We start from the raw sequence: 6,150 nt of genomic DNA on the forward strand, positions 1-6,150 counted from the left end.
ATAGAGCTGACAGCATTGAGGGTGGGTGTGTGTGAGAGAGAGAGAGAGCGTCCTGAGACTGAGGCAACACATCCAGGAGGAGAGACTGCTCCCTACGATAGAGCTGACAGCATTGAGGGTGTGTGTGTGTGTGAGAGAGAGAGAGCGTCCTGAGACTGAGGCAACACATCCAGGGGGAGAGACTGCTCCCTACGATAGAGCTGACAGCACTGAGGGTGTGTGTGTGTGTGTGAGAGAGAGAGAGCGTCCTGAGACTGAGGCAACACATCCAGGAGGAGAGACTGCTCCCTATGATAGAGCTGACAGCATTGAGGGTGTGTGTGTGTGTGAGAGAGAGAGAGCGTCCTGAGACTGAGGCAACACATCCAGGGGGAGAGACTGCTCTCTACGATAGAGCTGACAGCACTGAGGGTGTGTGTGCATGTGTGTGTGCGCGTGTGTGTGCGTGAGCATGCTTGCGTGTGCGTCATATATAATTTAGTGTGTGTAAAGAAAAACGGTTTTGTCACTTGCATTAAACCCGGTTCTTAATATTTTGTTTTTCAAAGTCAGCATAACGCTATACAACACAGTCCGTTTAATTACTCTATACACGTTTTAAAGGTTTACAAAACTCGACAATGTTGCCGAATTTGTCATTCAGACTTGTTTAGTTTTAATCAGTTTTGTCTGCTTGTTACTTTTTTCCGGCCAACACGTTTAAATGAACCTTGTTTGTTACATTTTAAAAGATTGTTTTAAACGTTACAATGTAAATGTTGACTCAGTAGCTACCATTAAATGTTTCAACCTCAGTGACTTTCTTTGATGCGCTGTTAATTTTAGACGACTTGCAATTTTTTTTTTTTTTTACATGAAACTTGTATTTTTTTATAGGTATATAAATGTCAATTGCTGTGGATAAACGCATCAGCAAATCAATTAATATGACATGTAGTTTACTAGCTCGCTATTTATTAATTCATTTATACATTTATAATGTAAACATGTATTCATTTCTACATTTATTTATTTAAACATATTTATTTCTAAATGTATTTATTCCTCTATGCATTTATTTAAATCATTTATTTATTTCTACCAAATAAATAATTCCTTTATTTATTTTTAAACGAGGAACTACAATTTATCAGAGATTGAGACAAGGAAGCTACATGCCACTCTTGTGTGCAATTCCATTCTATGGTATCTACCAAACAAACAGGAAACTAGAAATTTTGAGACAGGAAATCAAAGCTGGTCAGGCTTCGATGTAAGCTTAAAAAAGGAAACATTTCAACAACTGCGCAGTGGTGCAGCGGGTTAAGGTCGTGTGCTCTTCAAGAGCGTCATGTTGCGAGTTCAAACCTCTGTGTTTTACTTTGTTTCTCACTGCGATATGTGCTGTTTTAAAACATAATGTCTTTAATATAAATGGTGTGGATATCAAACTGCTTGCACACCCTGGTATGTTTTGACGTTGACCAACATGTGGAATCACATGATTGGTAGAGGTCCAGTTATTTAGCTTTTCTGTTTGAATAGTCGCTACACATCCTTAAAAAGTAGACGGAAGAGGAAGAAGAAGAATAATAATTTCACCTTAGTTTGATGACTTATATCTCATTGTGTATAAGATGTATGTACCTTTTTTTCACATTTGAGGTAAGAAAGTTTCAGTCTTTTGATACGGATACAGATGGTAATTCAAAGTGATTTAGTTTTGCTGCTGCAACATGGTAAAAACAGCTAAACTCTTTGAGCTGTCTAGAGACTCTCGGTAGTTTCAAACAAGTTTTCCTAACTTGTACGAGGAATTACCGTACCTACCTTTCCTCTCAATCAGTTTTTGTGGTTCTTTGTTATTGTCATTTTGTTACAGAACTGTGGTCATGTGTAATGTGTTTTCATTATGATAATAAAGCTACAGTTATAAAATAAAATAAAAAATTGTTGAAAAAAAATAAAATAAAGCTACAGTTACTTGAAATATATATACAAAAATATATATAGAATATATATACAGAATGATGCACATGTATTTGACTCTATTCACATCTCCTCACATTTAAAATCCTCCACAGGCTGGGAGCCTCTCAACTCAGATTAAGGTTGATACTGTATAAATGCAGAACCAATCGTTCCAGATGGATGAGACCATTCATTTTTAAATACATGTAATTTGATTTTTGTATTGGTTTTATTTGTATTGAGGCAGGGAGGCTGCAGTTGTTTCTAAGCGACAATGAATCTGGAATAACATTCTTAGGGTTCGTGTCATACGACTTTGTCTCATCAAAGCCGTTTCTGGTGACGTGCAGTGGATTATATTTGGAATCTTTGGTTCTGTCGTTTTTTTTCTCAAATAAGATGACAAATTAATAGCTCAGTTGGTTAGAGTGAAAGAAACTTTCCCCAGTCAGCCCGGCTAGCTCAGTCGGTAGAGCATGAGACTCTTAATCTCAGGGTCGTGGGTTCGAGCCCCACGTTGGGCGTCCTTTTTAAATACAAATTGTAGATGTTTCTTCGAGGCAACGGAGCAATGTCTGATTCTGTTCACATTGTATACAGTATTGCAACAAAATTACTTTTTGGTCATTGTCAAATAGCAATTGCTCTTGTAAAAAGCATGCATCGTTTATAGCTATAACGATATTGAAATAAATAATCTTACTTTTTTGGGTTGGCTTCAATCCGTTTCTTTTTTTACAATTGTCATTACATCATTCATGCAGCAACAGTTGGTATGTGCGTAATAAACCCAATCGGGCCTTGATACAATAGACAACCCTAGCCTGTGCTGAAATAAATAATGCAGTTTTCTACTGTAACAAACGCAGCTTGTCAGGATTCTATTATGGTGTTTCCGAGCTGTTGAACGTTTCTCATAATACACAGGTTTACTGGATTGACAAAAAGGCGATTGCCAAAAAGAATGCTATCTCGAAACACTAGTCTCGTCAAGCCGAAATAGCTCAGTTGGGAGCGTGTTAGATTGAAGATTTAAAGGTCCCTGGTTTGATCCCGGGTTTCGGCAAATAGCAAGACTATTTTTGTTTTGTATTATTTTGAACTAAAAAACAGAGCACAATTTTTGCTTCAGTGTAATTGGAAGAAATAACAATTTATCAGAGTGCCATTTTCTAATGTGATTAAGAAATGCAAAAAGCATCGTCCCTGGGTGGACTTGAACCACCAACCTTTCGGATAACAGCCAAACGCGCTAACCGATTGCACCACAGAGACCAACCTGTTAAACCATAAAAACGAACTTGCTTCAGCACTCTAGCACAAGCAAGGACTGTAAAGAATTGTGTGTGTTGGTTTCCGAATGGAGGCGTGGGTTCAAATCCCACTTCTGACAGTTGACTTTTACTTATTTTTAAAATGAATAAATGTGTTCATTTTATTATAAAAGATTTTCAAGGAAATCAACAGCTGATAGCAAACTCTTGTCACCACTCAATACCATTTTAATTTCTGCCTCGTCAAACAAACTCAAGCCACAGCACACAGCGATGCTGCATCGGGACACAGAGATGGATTTTAAAGCGACTGAATCAACAAGCTGAGACTACTTTTTGAAGAAATTGAAAACATACCTCTAGTCGAAATATTTGCTATTTAGTTAATCCATTTATTTTTTGAATTTGCAAATGGCAGACTACATTGCCAAAAATCTGACAATCTGAATTGCTCATATCAAGCTGTGATGTAGCCTATGAGAATCGCTGGCATAATTCAGGGGGAATTAGCTCAAATGGTAGAGCGCTCGCTGAGTATGAGAAAAGTAGCGGGATCGATGCCCGCATTCTCCAAGTAGTTTTAATATATCTGCGTATTTAGTCCCAACACATTATGGAGATACATACAGTGAGACAAGTCTTTGTAACAGACGCCCGCCCTACATGTGTATTTTAAAGCAGTCTGCTAATTTGTAATATTCCCGACTGAAAAAACTGCAGTGCGCCCTCCATCGTATGCCTTCCGAGAAGCACAAAGGGAGATTTTTTATATTTTTTAGCAATTGAAGAGTTTGTGTTAATTGAGAATAAATATAAATGGCTTGAAGTTTGCTTTAATTTGTAACGTTTGTAATATTAGTTTTTTTTACCATCATTGTACTGTATACTAGCTACTGTTACATGTCCAGGAATTTGGTATTTATCTTCCCATATGGTCTAGCGGTTAGGATTCCTGGTTTTCACCCAGGCGGCCCGGGTTCGACTCCCGGTATGGGAACATCTTTGTTATTGTCATTTTGTTACAGAACTGTGGTCATGTGTAGTGTGTTTTCATTATGATAATAAAGCTACAGTTACTTGAAATTATATATATATATATATATATATATATATATATATATATATATATATATATACAGAATGATGCAATGTATTTGACTCTATTCACATCACCTCACATTTCACTGGTTGCCTACGAGGGCTTGAGAGGGGTGACGTAAAAGTGAGAGAGAAAGAGCAAAGTTTAGACACATAACATACAACAATCTGACACTCGCTCCCGACGGGTCAGGCAGCATCCTCTGGCTGCTGGGCATTTAGTGGAACAAGAGACAGGAAGGGGATGAACAGGACAAAAGGACAGATCCTTCGCAACTCAGTGCAGCATCCTCAGGCAGCTAAGCTGTCAGCTGGGCAGCGTGGAGAGCTTAAGAAAAGTCTCGGGTCCGTTTAGGACAGACGAAAACAGAGAAACCACCCCCCCTCAGTCGGGGCCCGCTCGGCTGGTGGAGGCACGGCCTACTGCATGAGGGGGCTGAAATGGTCCTGGACCTGAAATGGAAGAGAGGAGATGGGACAGCAAGGTTGAGGCCTGGAAGGCTTAGCGCATAAGCAGCAGAAGAACAGGATGTGGCCGGGGGTCCCCTCAGGCCGGCGAGGAACAGCCGGGCGGCAGTGGTTGAGACAAGAGGCCGAGGGAGTGAGACTCATAATTCATAAATCAAACAGATTTCCAGTCTCGTACCATGTATTAAAGCTTGTAGTATCTGAGAGGATGAGCGGACAAGAGGCTAAATTGCTGAGGAAGTCAAGCTCTCTGTGTATATATATATATATTTTAGATCCAGGTATTGGAGGAAAGCTGGAGCGTTGGAAGCTCTAGAGGAGAGCAGTTGCAGATTTGAACAGTAAACTAAAGCAACTTTGTATGCTGCAATAGTGAGCAGATCTGAAGAGGGAGCCGAGATTTGCTATAATGAGAGCATATTAACAGTAGAGACGAGATCTGCTGAACGATCTGAGGGAGTAGACGATGGAATGCTGTCAGTAGTGTGCAGTGGCCTGCTGTAGAGAGCAGAGAGCTGCTGAATGCAGTGGAAATTGGTATTTGAGAGTTAAGGCGTTTTTAGATGATGTCGGAGATGGGTCTGCCTTTGGGCAGAGATGAAGAATGCGTAGATCTGAGGCCTCTGCAGAACCTGAGAGGATGAGAATGCGTTGCTCGGAGGCTGCTGCAAAACCTATTGATTTGATCAGGAGCAGTCTAAGAGTGTATTGTCTATTGCGGTGTAAATGTTGATAATCGTAGGACATAGTTTCCGTATGTGCCTGGAAGCTCAAATTGAATGAAATGGACTTTGAAAGTTGTATTAAGTGCCTTGATGAAGTTGGGGTCAAATGAGGAAGTGCAAATCCGGGAACAAGAAGGTTGCAGGAATGGCCTGATGCAGGGAAGCTGGAAAATTAATGTGACGGTGGATTCTTAACATCTCAGAAAGCTGATAAGCATGGCTTCATGACCAGATCCTCGAGGGAAGGGTTTGGATTTGAAAAATTCAAGTTAATATATGTAGCAAAAGAGGTTGAGGCAGGAGGGGACTGAGAATCCCTCGAAAAGACAACGAACTGCAGGAATTGATAGAAAGTTTGGAGTGTGCGAGAGTCGCAGCGATAGCAAATCAGTTTAAATTATGTAGAGCGTGTGGTGTTATGCTGCCATCTAGAGGTTGTGATAAGAATTGAAACTATTGGCTTCAGTGAAGCAGGGTAGCATATATTTGGTTATTGCGATTGAAATCCTTGTCTGTGTATAAAACATTTGCTTTAGAACAGTTAGTGATGATATAAGTAAGTTAACGTAGGTCTAGAAGAGGAGCCTGCAGTATTTAGATGTCACAATTCGGCGAGTTGAAGCTCTCATGTTGCA

General features: G+C 39.9%; 2 non-coding genes across 2 annotated transcripts; both read left to right on the plus strand.

The window, feature by feature from the left end:
• Positions 1 to 2,401: 2,401 nt before the first annotated feature.
• Positions 2,402 to 2,474, plus strand: trnak-cuu (transfer RNA lysine (anticodon CUU)). The gene has a single exon. It is a non-coding gene; the product is annotated as a tRNA-Lys (tRNA).
• Positions 2,475 to 4,149: 1,675 nt separating this feature from the next.
• On the plus strand, positions 4,150 to 4,221 carry trnae-uuc (transfer RNA glutamic acid (anticodon UUC)). The gene has a single exon. It is a non-coding gene; the product is annotated as a tRNA-Glu (tRNA).
• The last annotated feature ends 1,929 nt before the right edge of the window (positions 4,222 to 6,150 follow it).

The sequence above is a fragment of the Acipenser ruthenus genome, chromosome 32 (genome assembly GCF_902713425.1).
Source record: "Acipenser ruthenus chromosome 32, fAciRut3.2 maternal haplotype, whole genome shotgun sequence".
NCBI lineage: Eukaryota > Metazoa > Chordata > Actinopteri > Acipenseriformes > Acipenseridae > Acipenser > Acipenser ruthenus.